Genomic DNA, 22428 nt, shown 5'->3' with positions numbered 1-22428 from the left:
TGTCAACGACAAACTAACAGCTGCCAGGACAGTGGTCATTCGCTTCTTGGAATCTGATGCAACAGTTGAAAGAATGGCTGTTAAGGTGAAGGAGGCTTTGGGCTGTGTTGAGGAGATTACATTGACAGACAGCCAAGGAAATGAAATTGTGGACTCAGAGGGTACAAGAAGTGAGTTTTTATCATTTGTCATTTAGTATTGGTTAGATGTGAATACCTGTTTTGCAGATGTCAAATTAGTCTTTCCATTCCCAAAGGCTCCAGTTACTGGAAGCAAAACTCCAGAAAAATCTATGCCATCTTTGAGGATGATTTTGTGGAGTTTCAAAATGGTCGAAGACAGAAAACCAGGTATGTAAGCACACATCTAAATTATTTATTTTGTTCAGGGGCAGCAGTAACTCAGGAAGTAGAGCGGATTGGCCAGTGACCAGCAGATTGTGAGACCGATTCCCGGTCCTGCCAGGGTATACTGCTGTTGTGTCCTTGGGCAAGACACTTCACCTGACTTACTTGTGTTGTTGGTGGTCAGAGGGACTGATGGCACAAAATTACAGCCTCGCTTCTGTCAGACCACCTCTGAGTTGGCTGTAGCTACAAAGTAGCTTTCCATCATTGGCATTGTGTGAATGTGTGTGTTAAGAATGGAAAGTGCTTTGAGTGCCTAGAAAAGCACAAACTAAATTTACTCCATTATTTATCCACTACATTTACTGTGTGATACACAAATCCTTTGTTTTGTACTCTTCTAATTAATAGTTGTACTTTATGTCAGTAATATTCAAAATGAAATTGTTTTCTGAATTGTTTCATGGTTATTGTTTAAAAAAAAAGTATCTGAACTAAAATTTTACACAAGTTGTACAAATAAACAATACATCAGTGGTTTACGACACTAAACGACTCACTTAATATTAACTCAACCCTTACAGGCGAAGGTCTGAAGAAACTGGGATCCTTCAAGAGGTTATTGGAAAAATTGATCAGCTTAAGCAAGCTACTGAGACCCTCCAAAATGTCACTGAAGCAATAAACCTGCTGTCTGACCTTGCAAAAGTTAAAAGCACAACAGCACGACAAGATGAGCAACTGCACCTTGTCATGGATGCCTTCTGCTGTCATGTTTGCAAAAGTGTGTATAACACAAATAGTAATTGTATTGCATATTCAGTAATTTTTAATATTTTCACTGCATCTAATAATGCTTTTGTTTATTCAATCCTGTTTAGGTCTGATGTCCAAGCCGATGTTTTCCACATGCTGTCAGTCTCTACTGGGATGCCAAACGTGTGTGGAGCAGTGGCTGTTGAACACAAACTACTGTCTGAAATGCAGAGCAGATGACTTTGAGTTCAAGGTACATGAGGTCAAAGGTCTTAGTGCCGTTTTAGCCTTTTTCAAAGAGGTGCACACAGAATAGTCACTGATGGAACAGTCATTCATTTTCTCAGGAAAAATGTTGCCAAAAAGCTTAAAACAATGTTTTCCCCGTCTTAAAACAAATAAGCTAAAGTTTATGGCTCCTTGTTCTTCCATATCACAACCAGTTTATTCTGTGGTTCTAAAATGTAATGTTGTGGTGTAAGGTCTAACCACGTTTTAGGTTACATTCCTCTACTGGAGATGTTAAAAGCACTTTCAAAGTTACTTGAATGTTTTTATTGCACTTAAAACAGTTATATGAAACTGTATTAAACATTTTGTTCTGTAACAGCTTTTACAGTTAATAAACATTTTGTTAACAGAATTGTTTTGTTATTAACCTGATCTAAGCATGTGTAACACAGGCTCTACAACTCACACACATCTTCTGGTGGTATCAATGAGAGAGCTTACTGCATCCTGGAAAGGTTCATAATTATGGTTTACCACGTTTTGATATAGTGATGCTAAGTCAAAGTGGGAACCAAACTCTGTTTCAGTCTGTTGCCTGGAGGCTTCTGAGGTAAAAGGATCACATCCAAAAATGGATTCCCTTTTCAAAGCAGATCCAGTTTCCTGTTGATACAGATCAGCTGCAGCAGCTCCAACAGGCAGAAGATCCTCAGGGACTCTTGCAGGACACCCTTCCTTCGCCAGCTCATTTGGTATTCCTTTCCCTGCACGTATAAGAAGGTTAATGTGGCTTAATAATGAAAACAGCTAATATATACTTGTTGGAAAGTTAATCCAAAATGTGCTAAATTAGGCAACAAAAACAAATCTATGGTTGCAAGTGTAAATACATTTGTATAACATATTGCAAATGTCATTTCATACACCTATAATTGATGGGGTATTTATGTGAAGCTCAAAATTAGTCATTTAATATCCGATAGGTAGAATTATCAGTACACGAAGTTGAGACAAGGCTGGAAATTATTCAGACATTCTACCAATCAGATATTAAATTACTAATTATTTTTGACCCTTTATACCCTGTCATCAATTGTAGGAGGTGTATAAAGTTCCATATGTTATAAAGATTTATTTATATTTGCAACCACATTTCTTTTAATATTGGATTAGCCATTTTAAAAAGATTCAAGCCAATATGTACTAGAAAAAGTCAGATTATTTATGATGAAGAAAAAACACCTGGGATCCTATGTGCGTTCCATGCCTCGATGACATTTGTGATGCCAAGTCCTGCCATTTGACATGTTAGGTTTGACACACAATATTTGGATGTGTTGTCCTCCATGTCTAGGTCCTCCATGTCCACCAGCTGGACCAAAGCTGTCTTTAATGGGTAGTTGACTCTGGCATTTACTTCTGACCACATTCTCTCTATCACATGGTTCTGAGAAAGATACAAAGAGTTTACTCTGTATATGTACTGCCATACACATCTGAATAAGGAGGAATTGATGTTACTCGAGTAGAAGGTGTCTGAGCAAACGGCCGCCTTTCATGATTGTGTCTGTGTCCTGCCAGCTTTTCCTGGATGAATAAGGAAAGATAAAACTCTGTGCCACAGTCAACTCTCATCTGGTCCCATAGTCCATAAGAAAGCACTGCAGATCTGATTAAAAAAAGCACACAAATATTTTAAATATGAATGGTGGAAGGACACTGGAACATTTATATTCAAAGAGCAGTTTCCTTGTTTAAATGTAAGACGCAGTAAAGTAAAAATGACTGATGAATGTATGTTGTGATTTAAGAAATTTATTTTGATTAATATAACCCACTATCATATGTAATAGTTTTATCTAGGTAGATTGTCAGTTCTGGGTCCTGTATTGAACATCTTTGGTTTGGGAGTGGGACCCAAAATTATTTCATATTTTACCTGTAAACTTCCTCGTAAATAATCCGGTTGTTTTTTATCGGCATAGTGGAATGACCATCAACCTTCTTGCTGAAACCATCAATAGCCATTACATGGGTCACTCCAAACATAACCAGCTTCTCATTTTGATCAACATGGAGCTTGTGACCCACCCATGTATTCTGCATTGTAGGGCACAGGATTCAGATTTCGGGCTCCCTAAATAACACAAACGATTCAAATAATTTACAAACAAAATCAAACATTTCTAAATTACACCAATGATATTTATCACTTCTTTTTCTCTACCTGCTGCCTCATGGTGTGGTAGGGTTGATGAATGCTTCTCAGGATTCTTCCCACTCTGCCCTCAGCAGCTTTCAACCCCTTAGCAGACAAGTATCCGGTCATCATTTTTCGACCAAAGGAGGATCCGGTCTGAAAAAGGTTTATTCACTTTCAACATGAAATTATACATTAAGTGTTGCGTGTAATTAAAAATTAGGGTAGGCTAAGCAATTGTATATATCACAACAACGCATTTTTATAATTAATCAACCTATATAGGCTACATAAATAAATTAAATGCATACCTCGGAAATACTTTCCGCTATTTCAATTTCCAGCCGGTTGTCAGGACAAAATTCTTTAACAAGTCCTTGTTCAGCGCACCACCTCCTCACATTTCTCTCAGAAAATCCCCGCCGTGCCGTTCCAAACTCATGGCATAAAGCAGCAGCGATGTCGCCACATGACATTCCAGTTATCCTTTTTGCTTTGATAAAATCAGCAAACTCGTGCAACGCCATTATTGTACAAGTTGTGGATTAATCCAGATTTTATTTATCTACATGCATGATAACCGATGTCTTCTGATAACGCAATTGTTTTTCCTTCTCGTGTTCTTCTTCGCTTGTATTTTTGCAGGTAAACTTCCGGGTCACAGCGAAAAAGGTAGACAAAGGCAGAAAATGAACTATTTCCCCTTATTTTCTGATTTAAACGTGTCATCTTGAAATACACAATCGAAAAACAAAAAAAAGTTTGTTTTCCGTTTTCCTTTTTTATGTTGAAAATAGAAAAACAAAAAACGAGTTGACTTTCGTTTACATTCTTTTGTTTTTTGATTGGTGATCTGCAAAACGGCTCGTTTCCCTTTTTTTGTTTTTTTATTTCCAAAGGAAAATCGGATGGCCGTCATGTACACGGACCCATCTCACACTAAACACTAACAGGAACAATACTCTGCCCTGAAAATGCTGAATATGTAGCTTCAGATCAAAAATTATGTGGTACAAGACAAATATATATGATGTTGACTAGTGCGTGTCACATGTGTGTGTGTGTGTGTGTGTGTGTGTGTGTGTGTGTGTGTTTGTGTGTTAAGCCCCGGATCTTCTTCAGTCCTAAATCCGCCCCTGCTTTTGACTATAAAATATCTGCTACGAGTCATTAAAGTCCGTTCTGTACCTTCTTTCTGTGAATTTCCGTTCCTAGTTTCTTTGCTGGCGTCTGTTTTCTCCTCTGGCGTGTTTAGAGTACATGCTACAGCCGAACGGAGGGCTACACTGCCGAAGGAGAAGGTGGGCGAGACAATACGGTGTTTTACTGCATCACAACCAATTCACCGTTTGCCCCAGCTTATTTGCTAAAAGCGATGCCTATCTTTTAATCACAAAGTTAGCTGTTTAATTGCTGGTACAGAATGTGTTCATTGACCTTGAATATAATCATTGGACTTGAGGTTGGAGGTGAAATATCGGTGAAAATCGTCGTTTTACCACAGGCATCAGATGCCGACGCTCTGGCACAGCGCGTCGGGAGGCGACGCGCATGGGCTCCCTACACATCGGAAACAAACGCTTGGTCTCACCGCGTCTTTTTTCGATGCTTATGTTGTGAGAATGTGTTGAATAACAGTATTTATAACATCATCACACACACACACAAATGGATTTATCTACACACATATACACGCAAACACCACACACACACACACACACACACACTGATTCATACACACAACCTCCCCTTCTCAGGGATGGCAGCACTTCACAAAGGAACCATTGAAGGGTTCCTTTAGTTTAAATGTTGAAAAGTATGTCTAATTTTGGTCAGAGTTCATTAGGCAGCACAAAAGTGGGAGCTCACAGAGAACATGAGGACAGTGGCAGAGGCGAGTGCTTCATGCCAGGACTGATAAGAGCAGACAGAGACTACAAAGGCGCCTCTCTTTTAAAAAGGCAAGGATGAAGAGGAGCAGAGGGAAGAGAGAAAACCAGAGATATGAAAAAATGACACCAAACTGCAAGTTTAAAGTCTGGCACAGAATGTTGTTCAACTGTAATCCACCCGTGTCAGTGTTTGTCTGGAGTTCACCAGTTTTCAGCTTAAATATCCATATGTGCAAAGTAAGAGAAGCACAAAAGAAAATGAACAGCAATGAAATACTATAAGTAGTTCTATTTTACTGATGGCGTTCAAATGTCATCACATCTAAGTCTAAACTTTGTCCAAAGAAGGGCTTTATGTCAAACCCAAATCCAGTCAAATCCTACTCCATTAAAAGGAAAGAAATGAAGAGTTTATGAAATGAAATATGTATTAAAAAAAAACTCCCATCTCGGCCTCCGTGGGGGGTCTCATCCTTCCAAGCTTGGGTCTTCTACCAGAGAGATCTGGGAGCTTGAGGGTTCTGTGCCGTACCTCAGCTGTTCCTAGAACTGCACTTTTCTGGACTGAGATGTCTGATGTTTTTCCTGGGATATGCTTTAGCCACTCCTCCAGTCTGGGGGTTACTGCCCTGAGTGCCCCGACGACCACGGGCACCGCCGATATCTTTGCTCTCTAGTTTCTCATGCTCCTTTTTCCTGATGTTGCCATCACTTGGTATTGCTACATCAACCGCAATGGCTGTCACCAGTTGTTTGTCCACCACCACAATGCCCGGTTGGTTCGCCCTTTGCGTCAGTTAGCCATTCGGGTGAGTCCCATTCTTCAGCAGCTGGTTCCTTTATGCTGCCAGGTGTTCATGGAGTGCAGTGAGCTTCTAAAGCCAGAAGTTGTAGTACTGTCCAGTTTTTCATAAATGAGACTTTCTTTGATGTCTGCCACATGATGGATACTGGGTTCTGCTCAGGGAGGTTGCAGTGGTCTTCTCTTAGAGAGGTTAGTCACCTTGCATTGCTGTTCGATGCCTCCTTCTCCCAAATGCCCATTCCAGTACTGCTCCGTCTCCAGCCTTCCCTTACAGAACAAAAATATATTGATAAAATTAATACATCCAGGTGCTATCCGGTTACTTTAGCTGTGAACACATCTCGTCCTCAGCTGTCTACCTGACTAGCAAACGCCAACATTTAACAAAGGTAAGCAATAATCAGAGGGAGATTGTATTTTTAGACTGTTATGTCACTTGTTCCACTCGTGACTCTATGTGGTGGTTTAGGACACAGCAAGCTAACTAGAAGGTAGTTAGCAGTAGCTAACGTTAGCTAACCTTTTGTGCATGTGTACAAGTCATGTGACGTAATCTTCCACTTGCAAAATGCTAAGTAATCTTTTTTTATTCAGTTACTTTGCCAGAACTGTTTATGAAGAAGACGTTTGGTTTGTGTCAGAGCAGATGATGAGAAAGACAGCAGACAGCTAACTTCTTCAGCAAAGGAGGAGCAGTTTATTTTAACACGTTTCAAAAAGTTCCTTCATGTCTGACCGCTGATGTCGTTAGGTCCGTTTTAGGGGGGCTTCAGCCCCCCTAAAATAATCACAAGCCCCCCTATCATTTTGTTTTTCTTAATTTTATTTATTTACTTTTTTCAGTTAACTTTTTTTTATTTGTTCACATCTACATGCTCAATACAATCACGACACGTGTAGTTGGTACATGAGTTTTTTTAGTCTGAAACAGAAATAATAATTAATGAATATAGAACTACACCGTCGCACACAGGAAGTATCAAGAAAGGACTTCCTCCCCTTCCTTAAGCCCGGCAGCTTTGTTGACAAGTCAGGGGGCGGGGCGATACAGCAAAACCTATATATCGATGAGCAAACCCTGCTCAGCGCTCATGTAAGTCACTCAACATCACATTAGGGTAAGACAGCAACAGCAGCACACCGTTAACATTTCAAGGTTATAGTTCAGACTTCAGAGAGAGGAAAATGCTACCGCACCGACATGCTAATGCTAACTCCGCTAGCATGTTTACATCCCGCAAACCATAATGAAAAGCTTTGATGTCAAGTAAAATGGTCGGAAAACTCCCCTGAAGTGACGTGATTAACGAGCCAGCCAGTTCACTGAGTGACTTAGTGCCACCAACTTGAGCGTACAGTAATGAGTCTGCACAAACAGAACCTGCTCTGCGCTTGTGTGCAGGAGCTGCAGCCCGCTCTGTGGGCTCAACTCTGTCTCTGCACATGCAAATTTCTCCCTGCTCTCCTCAACAAGTAGCCTCTCCAACAGTCAATCACAGACAGCTCTGTTTTATCCAATCAAAGCATGTCCAGGAAACACTGCTTTACAGAAAAACACTCATTTAACAGCTTATTGAACTGCTTTCTGCTGCTGGTTAGCTACCAGTCACCATCCACTGCCTGCAAGATACTTTGTTGTAATTCATGTGTCATGATTAGGGTGACCATATTTGACTTCCAGAAAAGACACATTGCCCATTCCTAAAACTGTTAAATTGCACTCTTTTCAGTTAAAAAGGACTTTTAATTTCAACATATAAAGTGTTTCTTCTCTGTTTGGTCAGACATAAATGATCCCTTGATGTGTAAAAGGAAGTGAACAGTGGAAATGTCCCAGGAAAAGAGGAGGGTTAATCAACCTAATTAAATATAATTATATAAAGTCCTCTTTATCTGAAAAAAGTGCAATTTTCCTGGCAGTATTCCTGGACATGCTTTGATTGCATAATGGAGAGCTCTCTGATTGGCTGACGGAGAGGCTACATTGCTTTGTAAATATCAAATTGAGCAACAACAGGGAGATTTGTGCAGGCAGAGACGGAGTTGAGCATGCAGAGAGAGGGCTGCACACGACTGCAGAACAGGTGTTACTCTTGCAGATTGATCACTGCACGCTCCAGTTGGTGGCACAAAAATCACTCCACACTAAAAACCTGAATCAGAATATGGCCGAATGTGTATATTATTGACCGTTTTTCTACATTATATATTTTTTCTATAATATATATATTATATTATAGGTACATATATGTATCTATAATATAGTAAACAGCCAGTTTTATAATGTCACATATATTCAAAAGCTACATCAAAACATATATTAAAACCTATATGTTTATATGAATTCTTTCCATGTGGGTTGTCAATTGCTTAATATTTCCTATGTTTACCTATGGTAAAGAAAGGAGATATTGTACTCGTCTAACTTTAACATAAATTTTGGCAGCTTAATGTGACGTTATGGACAATGCCATCATCATGAGCAACCAAACATGGGCTATATTAGGCTAACAGTTGTCCATATTCTGTACCATCTATCCACCAATAGCTGTTAATTGTGAGTGAAAACTAAATGGCTTAGTAGCATTTGTCTTGGCATTAGAAATTGAAAATGTTTTTCAATGTGTTGGCTAGATGGATATACGAAGATTTTTTAAGAGAGTGAGTGAGGAACAGGAGAGAGACCAGGTGGTTGATGCTGAGGAGATCTGCATGGTCGAGGTCAGTGATCTACAGAGAAAACAGGGGCGAGCGCATCGTTATGAGCATTTACCTGAGCACAAAGTTCCCAAGCAAAATTGAACAGTTTTCTATTTAGGAGTGAACATGTAAGAGACATTGAGAAAAAAAACAACTATAATTATCATCTGACCTGCAACCTTATGTCAAGTTGTATCTGTATAGTTGACTTTCTGTATTATAAGTTCTACTACTTGCTGGATATTTTTATATATACTGTTATTTTGTCTTGTAATTGTTAATTACACACTCCTTTATTCCATATCATAGCAGTGCTATTCATATATTAAAACTGTCAACTGTACACTCATTTGGCAGAATAAAAGTTTGACAATTATTCATTTGTTCTTTACTGTCACATTTCAGTAACAGTTATAATTAAACAAGTTGTAATTAAACAAATTAAATAAATGACTACAACATTTCCCCCTGTTAAGTGCAGTAGACTGAAATGAAAGCTTTATTTGGAAATATAACATATCGAATTTTTTATGGACTTACATAAAATCTTTCTTCAACATAGACCCCACTAATGAACTGATTAAGTGTTATTTTTTATAAAAAGAAGAGAGAAAATGCACAAAGGTAGGAAAGGAAAGGTAAGTGATAAAATAATAGGTTTTGTTAAATGTTCTTCATATAATGAATTAATTGACCAAGTTTTTGCAGAGTGTGACAAAAAACGTTCAAGGTCAAGCTCCTGGGGCTAAGCCCCCCTATATCTCAATCCTAGTGACGTCCATGTGTCTGACACATTTGTTGTTTTTGTTGTTGTTTCTCAAGAAGCTGAGCAGAGAATTCCCACAGTTCCCACTGACCCCAATTGACCCTTTTTGCACGTGACATCACGCTTCTAATGGGACCACCCCCTTTGCCATGATAGATGGCAAAAAGACCATTTACACTAGTAATGGGAACTTTGGCTCTTTTAAGAACCGGTTCTGATTGCTCAGTTCACCAAAATGAACCGACTCTTTCAGCTCTCAAACGACTCCTCTCATTTTTTTAAATTAATTTATAAATGAAAAATTGTGTAAAATGTGTTGTTATAGAGTGAAATGTCTCCCCAGCCATCATTAGCATCTACAGAAGGGATTCATCACTAAATCAAACATGTCAGCTTTGTTCGTGATATAAAACATGCAGGAACCCTGCTGTAAGCAGACTGCAGTGGCAGGTATGTAAGCTAAACAGCGGCCCGCCACACTGCAGTTATAATTGTGATATTCTGGCTACAGAGGGCGGTGGGGACTGAGGGGCTTGTCATTAACCCTGTAAAGGGTCATTTTACCACATACTGGCTCAAGAAAATAACTTTAAAGTGTGAAAAATGGCATAGCATCCCTTTAAATTACTCCTAACAATCCAACACTAGAGCAACAAAACAAATGTTAAATAACAAAAATAAACTGTACGTAAAATATTTATAGACTATATACAGGTAAACAACTTAGAAAAGCTTAGAGGAACTTAAGCTAACGTTGGTAAGCTAGTTAATAAGACTTAACTTTTGCAGATACTGCTCTCTGTGATTGAACGCTCATTGCCAGTAGATCTTCCAGCCTTTCACCTTGCCTGATCACAGCCTCCGGACCATCACTGGAAAACTGTCACAGCCATCACAGCCTATTGTGGCGCATGCAGGAATTCTGACCTCCCAAAGAAATTCAATATTCGCCTCTCCTCCATTCAATTTCAATGAGACATGCGCAACAAAGCGATAATCGCGGGTCTCCCTCCTACTAAGCGAAACGTGAAAAATGTGCGTGTGAAATTTTGCGCTCGTGCACGTGTCGTGCACAGGTGACCCAGCGACGCAATCCCAGAAAGTTGAAATATTTTCAACTTTTCATCGCTGTCGCTCGGACGAGGACCAATCAACGGAGGTTTCATTCACTGACCAATGAGCGGACAGGATGCTCCGTACACCTCCGAGCAAACATGGAGGAGAAGTTGATTATTATTATGTTTTATAGTAAAATCAGAAGTAAGATTTCACATAACTCTAGCAGCACCTTGTGAAACATCATATCTACCACTTTATTAACTCTGAACCGCTTAAATAACCTTAATTCCCTCCAACCTGACACAGCCAAGCAAAACAACGGAAGTTTCGATTTCGTCATGGAACAGAACGCTTAGACGCTTTGCTGCTGGCCACTGTCGCGGGTCGCCTCCCGTGTGCCAGGTAATAAAAGCGACAGAGACAAATTTCGCTGATGGCGGTCGTTTGTCGCCTCCCGTGTGCAGAGCCCCTTAGTTGAAATAGGATGTGTGGAAACAGGGTGAAAAGTAAAACATGGTCAGTACTGGCCCTCCAGGTCCAGGATTAACCACTGCTCTGTAATCTTTGCTGATTAAGAAGTAAATTCAGAAGGTTTTGATTCAGAGATTGTATGTTTTCATATTCAAGACTGGTGATTAAAAGTAACTGCTCATGTTGTTAGTGTGCATGTGTGTGTTTGTGTGTACACATAGCTTCATCAGCTTTTTCAACACATTCTCACACCCAAAGCGTCAAATAATGACACGTGTGATCAAGCGTCAAAATATGACGATTAGGGAGCCCCAGCACGTCAGGAGAGGACGCACTGGGACACGCAGGGACACGTGCCACCGGGGGTGTCAGTATCCGACTCCCCCGGTGGCACGGACATTATTCCTCAAACCTCTAGCGATCTAACCTTCCCCTCACCCCCATCCTAACCTTAACTCGGTAATTTCCAATTAAGGTTTGCATGTGCACCCTAGTTAAGGTTAGAATGGGGGTGAGGGGAAGGTTAAGAAGTTCACAAGACGGTCAAATGTCCGTTTCACCGCGGGCGTCGGTATCCGACGCTCTGGGACAGCGCGTCCTCTCGCACTGGGGCTCCCTAGTCGTCATATTTTGACGCTTGGTCTCTCGCATCATTATTTGATGCTTTGGGTGTGAGAATGTGTTGTTTTTTTTTGTCATCACTTATTCTAAAAACATTGACGCATGGTTTTGGTGCCTACCTCACACATGATCTCAGATCCACCCTGCTGCATCCTAGGAGTCCACGTTCCCACGGATCCTTCCTCCTTATGATGCAACAGCGCTCAGGTCCACACACCAGAACCTTCTATACGTTCCAAAAACCAGATCTAAAAGTCGAGGCGATCGCTCCTTCCAGGCTGTTGCACCCCAACTTTAGAATGATCTCCCTTTGTCCTTATGCAGAATTGACAGTCTGGACATTTTTAAAAAACAGCTGAAGACCCTTTTATTTAAAGCTGATTTTCTTATTTTTAGCCAGTCTGTAATCTTCTTTCATTTGTTTTATGATATTTTATAATTTTATGACATTTTTTCTGGTTTTAATCTAGTTCTATTTTAAGATCATTATGACGTTATGTTTTAGTTGGGATCAAGGCGTAGTCCACTGGATCCACACTTTTTGGTGAGTGCACGCTCCTGATGCAGAGGACGCTTGTGTCAGCACGTTGCTACAGCTGTAGGCTGATATTTGTGTGATATGATGAACATTTTATGTAATTTTCTGCCCAGTACCAAGCCCCTTTGGGTGTAGATCTGGAAAATCTCAGCAAACCCTGAGCGCCAATATGCCTCATTTGATGGTATCATTTTAATGAGTATTAACATTTTTCTCTTTGCCTCTAAATTAAGAGCTGAGCACTACTTCTTTTTTTTTTACATAATTCGTTCCACCATATAGATATATCATCATCATCATCATCATCATCAACATCACTGTACGCTCACCGCGGTGCCTCTCAAAGGCAAAACTCTTTCTTGCTTTATCCCCTACGAGTATCTAGACCACTCTGCTGCTATAGTTACCATTTAAATGCCACAAATTAGCTGTTTTATGTATACCGTAAATCCTCTAATATTGGCCTGTATTCAATTAACGGCCGGGTATCATATTTTGGACGGTGTCGGAGTCGGCGGAGGTGAATAATGTCCGTTTTTTTATTGTGGCCGGGTGGAATGTGGTAACACGCAAGTACAGGGGGCGGTTGTGTCATCGTCTCACTTTTGATTTGCCAGTGATGGACCGGGAGGGTAACTTTAACCGTGCGGAGACGAAGAGGAGGTGAAAATTTGATATCAAGTTCAAAGAGAACGTGCTGATTATGCTGCAGAACACTCTGGGGAGCAGTAGCAGGGGTTGTATGAACTAGTCACTAGTCGACTTCACCGCTCTATAGTGACTTTTTATGCCTGTCATCGACTAGTCGCTGTCACGTGGTAATGACCGGCAAGATGCAGTCCACGGAAAAGACAGCAGCCTGCTGTCAGCAGGTGACAAGCTCCTGCGCGTCGGGAGGCAACGCGCTGTGTCAGAGCGTCGGTACTGACACCCGCCGTAAAACGGACATTTAACCAAATTGTGACCTTTACCCTCTTGCAATTTAACCTTCCCCTCACCCCCATCCTAACCTTAACCAGCTTGCGCATGCAAAGCTCTGATTGTTGACGCGCTCCAGACATCTGCGTCCTGAGCACGGCCACAGTAACATTATCAAATCAGGTGTCGCCACCTCAAAAACTAATTTAACACGCGATCGTTCATGTCGGCTCATTTCCTTTCATGTTTTCTGTCTTTTATTCTTTTATTTGTGCCTGATGCGTTTCGCTGCTGTGGATCGGGGCGCATCACCTGTTTTGTCCTCGGTGACGCACCTAACTCATGTGGCCGGCGAGCACCCTGCTGTTTTAGCGGTCGGTAGATCTTTTAGAGCTGCAGTTCAAAGGTAACTCATGAGGTGAATATATATGAACCCAGGTAGCAGTTTCTCTTTAGGATTGAGAGGAGATGCAGGAAGATAATAAACAGACAGGACAGAAAAATAGTCAAATAAAACAAGATAGTTTTTGTACCTGGTGGTTGCAACAAACAGACACCATTGAAGGTAATCAGAAGTGAGGAACAGAAAATGAAATAATTATTTTAATGTTTAGAGCAGCAGGAACTCCAAGAGGCTGCAGGCGCATCAGTGAGCTTGCGGCTGCTGCGCAGGGGGAGGGGGGAGAGGGCTGAAGCAGGGGGAGGGGGGAGAGGGCTGAAGCAGGAACTACCGTTGTTAAAAGAAATGTGTTTAACTTTGAAAATGTGGGCGCAATTTTAATTGTCAAAAACTGCAGCGAACCAGTAGTTCATTTTGCTCAAATAGAAATTGAGGCCTGCCTCTAATTCTGGCCCTCCTTCCAATAAAGGCCTGGAGCTTGGTGAGCTTGAGTCAAATACAGGCCCGGGCCTGTATTAGAGGATTTACAGTATGCAAAATATTCAAAAGGTTATTTTCATTGACCATTTGTGGCAGAAAGTGGGTTTGTAGGAGGTGGGATATGATCCAAAATAATCTGTATATCTATAAAAGGTGTGATTTACAAAGCTGGAATTATATTCAGCTGCCGTTGCGCAGTGTCTGATCATTTATTTGCATACATAGAAAGTGGCTTGCCCGTACCCTTTTTGTGCGTGCACAAGCTTGATAACTGAGGCATCAGGTCAATACCAGGTTCCAAATGTTCATCCACATTTGAAAATTGAACCGAATGGAAAACTATCACTGGATCACAGAAGCAGTGGCAGCTGGTGATGGTCTTTTTTTTTTTGGATGTGGCACATTGACCCCTACTTCACACTGGAAGCATCACGGCACAGAACGGTAGCAAGATGTCACGGCTTCAAATTGAATCCATTATAGTCTGTGGGGGCGATCCAAACCAGCTGCAGCATGGACATGTTTGGGTGCATCGCAGAAGCGGCTCATTGCACTGCACCGCTGAAGATAGTATCAAGTTCAATTTTTGCCACGTGCCGCTTCTGGGTCACAACAATTTCCACAGTTAACATAGAGGTAGACAGGAAATCACCCACAGTTTCTGTGTAAAAACTATGTAATTTTCAAAATAAAAGACATAACAATTATTTAATGAGCAGAAACTACTTTGATCCCCCACCCAACCAACCACCCACCCTGTCAGAGTAGTTTCTGCTCATTAAATCACATTAAACAGCTACAGCTGAAAAGCTTGACCCTCTCATATTCCAGTCAGAATTGACAAAGCTCCTCGAATGAAAAGTGAAACGTCTTCAAGAAACCAAAGAAATCCAGTTTCCCAGAATTCGAACCCTTTTGAATGGCCATGACCTGGATGACTGAGAACCTTCATCAGCATATTTCTAATAAAGTTTAGGGGTCAGAAGCGGTATTGAAGCAGAAGCCATAGCGCTCCACCTGTGAGAATAAAACTGTACGACTTGAAAGAAGATATTTTATATAGCGCCTCTCAGAATAAAAATCACAAGGTGCTTCACCAGACCAAAACATATATATTTTTAAAAAGCTGTGAGGGCAGCGAGGCGGAAGCAACGTCTGAATTACAGGGGAGCTAGGGGGAGCCCCTTGATAGGCTTACCAACCGACGCCCTCAGGGAGAGCCCGAAAAATGTTCCAGTCCCTCCTCGCTCCTCTCTCACAGGTATTTAACAGATGTGATCGGCCAGACTACAACCCCAGAAGCCCGTGTGTAATTCAAACCCTGGGCAGGAGAGTGTAGGTGACTCCATTAGCCAGTCAGTGACCAACAACCTATCTTCTGACATCATGCTTTTGGCCTGGCTTGGTACACTTACCCCCAAATTCCACTACCTCCGCTCCGCTCCGCTCCGACACGAACGCCGGAGCAAAATCGGTCCCGTTGTAGTCAATCAGAGCAATTCCACTACTGCAGCCGTGCTCCGGCAGTGCGGCGCCGTGCGCCGCCCTCTGTTCTGACGTCCGGCAAAAATAGAATCGATCCTATGTTCGCCGGACGCCGCAGCACCTCCGCAGTAAATGGACAGAAATCACAACCGCCCAACAGGAAAAGGAGCAAGCACACTTTCCGTTTTTCACAATAAATCGATAAACAAAAGGCGTTTTTTGTTTCATATGCACAGGTTTAACAACTTTCAACAACTATCAATGGCGGCTGAAGTTTAAATGCACAAAAGTAAGCCATAAATACAGTTTCCACTATCAAAGTAGTCACACTTTGTTGATCCAAACACTGCTGATCTCTCAACACAAATGATGGGCAGATTAAACAGCTCATGCCGATGCTTCTCCCACACAACGGGTGTTTGGATCTAACTTCCGCATTTATTGCTCGGACTGTATCGCAATATCTCGAAAATCCCGCGCATGCTTGTTTGCCCACCTCAGGTCTCCGCACCGGAGCGGAGCCGTTGTAGAGCGGGTACCAGTAAAAATTGAGTTCGGAAGCGAGCGGCTGCGGAAGGCGGGGGCGGACCGGAGCGGAGGTAGTGGAATTTGGGGGTTAGAATGACATTTAAGTTGTTACTAAAAAAGGAGCAGCAACCCAGTACTACTGGAAACGCCTTTGAACCATTCTGGACAGAGTCAAGCCACCCTAATCCGGTACAGGGTAAAAGGGCCAACAGTGATCATTTGGAGTGAGAAATAAAACATAGCATCTGATTATTAGCATGAGTTAAACTCCAGGGGTATTCTGATTGGTGGCATGGCTGAAAAAAATATCCAAGTGGCGTCAGACTTTAGCAAGCTAGGTCTGTTGCATGACAGTCTTCAGCATAAGCTTTACCCACCCACACCATCCCCACTGTAGACCCAAAGTATTGCAGGCTAATGAAAACAAATGGCTTTTCAATGGGGAGGCAAACTTGTTTGAGACATTTATCACCAGTTTCATAGATTTCTACAATCCCATCAAGTCTGTCCCTGGCCTACACCTCAATATGTCTCTGGTCATCTGTCTCTGTTCATTTGTCTTTCTTGCAGCTGAATCCCACTCATAGGCTGCAATCACAAATAATGCAACTTCTCTGGATCATTTATACAAACTCCATGTAGAATACCCCGCATGGCAGTTCCTCACTCGTCAAACCTCTGCCGACAGAAACGCGTGGCCAGTACAGCATTATCCTGAGATGACAGAATAAACTCCAACTTGCTGGTAATTTCACTGAGGGCATTCTCTTCTTCTGCAAAACTTTCACATTTTCCACAGCAAATAAACCAAATGTGATTAGATAAAATCAGACTTTAAGGATCCCCGTGAAGAAATTGGTTTGTTGTTGCAGCACAGAGAATAATCTATGAAAGATAAGAACAGAAGAGACATAGATTACATGAAGAAAATACAACAAATATTCAAAAAGGCTATCAAAGCCTCGGAATGAAAAACACTGAATAAATACCAAAGTCTTAGTTTTAGTATTAGATCAGATGAGGTCAAATGCAGGTCACGAGCACAGCTGACGATCAGATCTGAGCATGAATAATTACAGTAGAATGTGTGAAATGCTATTGGTCTAAAACAGAGTCTGAACTGTTGACCCGAGGGAGACGACATCACAGTGTAAGAGGAAAATCAGATGTTGGTTACCAAAAGCTCAACAAGAGGCTGTTCTGGTTCATATCAGACCAGAGGGGCTTGGTTTCACTTTTACTGTAAATATGATGAATGGAGAAGGTTCATGGCCTGGCTCTGTCACACATGGACACCACCATGGACAAATGCCTTGGACCTCTTCTAATCAAACGCAAAGCGCTCCAACTCGGCTTGTCCGCCTGGAGCTGATTTTAGGAAGATCTCAGAAAAAACTACACAAACATCCTATGTGGAAAGGACATGTGTAAACATGTGAAATAAATATGTGTGAAACACATGTTTTCAATACCTGTGTTTTTATACAAAGAAGAATGTTTTTGACATGTTCATGTGATCCCATTTGGTCACGTTTATTTTTTCTGATGGTGTGTGATTTCTTTAGAAAAGTCTCATCGCCATTGGTTAAAGAGCAAGTCACCCCCAAATCAACTTTTTTCCCCTGATAAACTACATAAACGAGTGTCTAATGGTGCTGCAGACACGTGTAGTCAATAGTTTTGCACTTTAGTGCATTTTAGTTAAAATGTTAATTTTCTGCCTAAAACTGTCAGTGTTGTGTCGTTGTCGGGTAAAAACTCTGCACTGTGTTTGAATTTAAATCTGCCACCGCTATTGGCTAAGAGGTATGCTATGATGTAAACTGGTACATTATGATGTCACAATGCCGTGGTGAGCCTGTGTGTGTGTATTTGTTAGTGGCTCCGCCCTCTCGGTCTGCCAGGCAACAGCATTTGTTACATTTTTCAAACATGAAGTGGGAGTGGAGTTAGACTCTGGTAGGGGGTGACTTGCTCTTTAAATAAGACAGGTGTTTGGGGTTTACTGATGACCTGAAGGCAGTTGGGACTACAATCACCAAGAACACCTTTGAAAACCCTTTTCTAAAAGACCTATTTGAGTTTTCCAGTGGGAAGGATATAAAATGTATTTATGCGTTTGCGATTATTAAAACGTCCCATTTGCCACAGTTATGGTTTTCCTTGGCCAGGACACTTCACCCACCTTTTCCTGCTGGTGATGTTCAGAGGGACAGCACTCAGCAGCTTCCCCTCTGTCAGTGCACCCCAGGGCAGCTGTGGCTAAGATGTAGGTCATCAGCACCAGTGTGTGAATGTGTGTGGGTGAATGACTGGTTTAGTTGTAAAGCACCTTGGGGGGTTGTTGCCCTAGGAGGCGCTATATAAATACGGGCCATTTACCACTATATCTTCTGATACTTTGGTGGTAATGCTCTGTACCCCAGCCACCTTCTATCAGTGGACTCTCTCTGGCTGATGAAATCATCCACAACACCAACTAACAGCAGGTGGAGGAGTTTGTGGTGAGGTAAGGTTGTTTTACTTCCAAAATAAAAATCTGTCAGACAAAGCGAGTCAGAGCATCTGGGGGACGATTTGGACCCATGTGTCTAGTTATTATGGAGCTCAGCAAGTGCCCGGTGTCAAAAAGAAGAGAAACCTGTTCCCTCAGTTAAGTGATCCATATGCACACGTTTACTGTAACAGTGGTGTCAGTGAGAGCGGGTGTTGTGCTGAGCTGTGTTTACAGCGCATAGTTGGAGGGTTCGTTGTAAATGGGGAAACTGAAGTCCGCACAACACCAGCTTTAGAGACTGCCCACAAATTGCATTGGGCTTGAATATCTAGTTACATCAACTGAAGGTTTTTAGTGTCACACAAACAAAATCAGACTGTTTAAAATATCTCATGTTTTTAGTCAATCTAGCAATAACGGACTTTGACTCTGTAAACGGGCCTTGAGCAGTGAAACCAGCTCAAACTGGGACTTCTTGTCACACTGGTCTGTAGCGTGTTATTTTCTGGTAATGTTAATAACTGGTAGGTGTGTGTTCTACCCAACTCGTTTGAAACAATAATACCAGTTTTAAAATTGTTTATTCCTTTTTCCTTATAATGTTTGACCAGAAATTTTAAATATTAAAAAAATGAACCTGATTAGTCATCTCTACTAAATGTCCTGAGCTTCAGGCGTGTGACTGGACCCTGATTGGCAGCTTGATCCTGCTGTGTGTGCTAGAGACCAACACCCCCATGCTGGTGGATCAAGTTCAGGATGAGAAACAGGATGTCGTTCCCTCGGAACGTGTGACCTGACTGGTGACCAACGTGGAGGAGGAGCCTAGGTGTTGCAGCTGCTTTTTGATCTTCCACATGCTACTGAGGCTCTTGTTGTGGAAAATTCCGACATAATCATGTTCTGGATCCACGTTCCTACCCTCACCTATGGTCATGAGCTTTGGGTAGTGACAGGAAGAATGAGATCGCAGATACAAGCGGACAGCATTAGTTTTCTCCGCAGGGTGTCTGGGCTCTCCCTTAGCGATGGGGTGAGAAGCCTGGTCATTCGGGAGGGGCTTGACATAGACCTGCTGCTCCTCCACGTCGAGACGAACCAGGTGAGGTGCCTCGGGCATCTAGTAAGGATGCCTCTCTGGTGAGGTTTTTCTGAAAGGTCCAACTGGGAGAAGACCTAAAGGAAGACTCAGGACACACTGGAGGGACTATGTCTCTCAGCTGGTCAAGGAACACCTTGGGATTCCCTCTGAGGAGCTGGCCCAAGAGGCTGGGGAGAGGAAGGTCTGGACCTTCCTGCTTAGGCGGATGCACCCACGACCTGACCCTGGATAAGCGGCCGAAAATGGATGGATCACGTGTTGTTTTTAACTGATTGCTGCAGTAAAGTTCAATCTTTCAGTCCACCTAGAATTCAGAGCAAACATGGACACCAGCAGGAGAATGTTGGTAGTGTTAACCGCGTATTTAGCTCTTAGGGTTGTAAGAATTTAATTTACATATTATTTAATGAAACATAAGACATGAGATTCCATAGTAAATATGAAATCAACCTTATGGATCTTTGGGTACTTTTAACCAGAAGATTGGAACTTTTTATTGCAGGGATTATGTAACACTTGTATTAACTGAGAGACAAGAGAAGAGAGAGTCACCTTTAAAACGTTTAAGAAGATTTATTTCTAAACAATTTTAAACAAGACTAACTCTAAACTCTAAGTGATGAATGGATCTTGGTGTGAATGAGTCGTGAGATGAATGGTGTGTGTGTGAGTGATGATGTCATCAGAACTCTCGTATCCGGAGAAGCAAGTCTGAATGATGTTGTGATTTTTTGCTCTTAAGCTATGATCTGAGTTTCATAAACACATAAGACGCCATTTTGTCGCTCCACACATACCCATAGGATGAGACCTCCGTACAGATCCAGAATGCCAGGTCCTCGAAACCCCCTTTCGGTACCGGAGCCGGTGAAACAGCGTCAGCAATACGACAGACTAGTCTTTGGATTGTCTCCAGATGAAAGGCGACAGTTGGTTCACAGCGTCAGATGGACCGAGAGGGTCAGTGAGTTCAGCTTTTATTCTGAAAGGAACCGTTGCTTGGTTGGTAAAATGCAACAGATTTTATCCAGCTTGTTGTTTCTTGGCTTAAATAGGAAGTCCGGGTGGCCGGTCCGATCCTTCTCTTAGAATGCGGTGACCTGAACTAAGATGGCGTTTTATGGTTTTATTAATCTGGATGTTTTTATTTATGGTGAAATCAAAGTTGGACAGATTTACAAACACCACAGAGACTATGCCACGCTTCAGAATGGAAGGTTCCGATTGGATGAATAAAAGCAATGTGTCATGTGTTTCCATTACGTGTCGTCAGGATGTCTAGTGCAGCTAGATTAAAGTCATTTACTTATTAAAGCATATTAATCATAATATTGTCATTTCACAGATCGGTCAACATTATATTATTGACTAAGACTTTGTTTGATTAGCTTTATTAAAAATAGAGTTCTTTGATTTATTAAAAAGAAAAGAGTCCTTTCTTCATTCTTATCTTGGGCTGGAAAGGAAGCAGTTTAGAAGCAGATGCATGAGACCTTGAACAATATCTCATGCAGACTAGTTCTTGCTGAGGAGAGGGGGGAAATGACTTTTAGGTGGAAAACAGTCATTTTATTCCATTACAGGGTTCTCACAAGTTCTACCTCGTTGTGTGTCTGAAAGTTTTGTGGTGTTGCTTGGACATGGCCATCCATCCATCCATCCATCCATCCATCCATCATCATCTCCTGATCTAGAGTCAGGTTGTGGGGGCAGCATCTTAGAGAGAAACCCAGACCTTCTCTACCCAGCAGCCTGGGCCAGCCCCTCAGGGGGAATCCTAAAGTGATCCCAAGCCAGCCAGAAACAGTCCCTCTAGCATAACCTCGCTCCACGTCTTGGTAAACAAGACGCTGGATCCTCAACAATTTTGGTGGATGGAGACCAGACAGGTGAGGGGGTGGTTCTAAGCGGATTGCCTGCATGTGTGGGTTGTCTCTGAGTACTCCCACAGACATATCAGGTTATGTAGAGACTAGCTGTGTGTGTGTCCTTGTGATGGACTGGAGACCTGCCCAGGGTGTCCCCCACCTCTCACCCTGAATGCTGGAGATGGATACCAGCCCATGTGAAGAGTGAGTGGTTTATGAAATCATTAATCAGGTAAACACACTGGAATTAAAATGAAAGGAAAAGACCTTCTGAAAGTTCGGATCCTATAAATCAGTAACCTCAAGAAATGAGGGCATGTTAGAAAACTGCATGACAAGGTGACGCGTTCAAAAAACAAGTCACTTTTGTGGCTGTAATGAAAAGCCTGCATGGGCAAGCAGTCCTCTCCAGATGTCAGAAATCTGTGCGATAGTTTGTACGTCGGCTCAGTTTCCAAATTTTAATTAACTACAGTTGTGACCATCAGGTCTGAAGCACAAACGCATTTCTAAAAGCAAGCCTGGAATGCAAATGAAATCTGTGTCTCCGTGAGGTGTAACGCACATCGGGTCACTGTGAGGGATTGTAACATGACAGTCTGCAAACACATACCAGAAAATATAAAATCAAAACGGCAATTTTATACTTAAATTAATCATCTTTTTCTGTATCACAGTTACAATGTTTTCAATTTGCTCTTTTTGTGTTCTCTCTCTCTCTCTCTCTCTCTCTCTCTCTCTCTCCCCCCCCCCCTCTCTCTCTC

At 41.9% G+C, this 22428-nt stretch overlaps 1 pseudogene; it reads right to left on the bottom strand.

The window, feature by feature from the left end:
• Positions 1-1796: 1796 nt before the first annotated feature.
• On the bottom strand, positions 1797-4171 carry LOC139071697 (uncharacterized; annotated as a pseudogene).
• Positions 4172-22428: the final 18257 nt, after the last annotated feature.

Source organism: Nothobranchius furzeri, chromosome 9, assembly GCF_043380555.1.
Source record: "Nothobranchius furzeri strain GRZ-AD chromosome 9, NfurGRZ-RIMD1, whole genome shotgun sequence".
Taxonomy (NCBI): Eukaryota; Metazoa; Chordata; class Actinopteri; order Cyprinodontiformes; family Nothobranchiidae; genus Nothobranchius; species Nothobranchius furzeri.
This window is presented reverse-complemented; position numbering and strand designations above follow the sequence as displayed.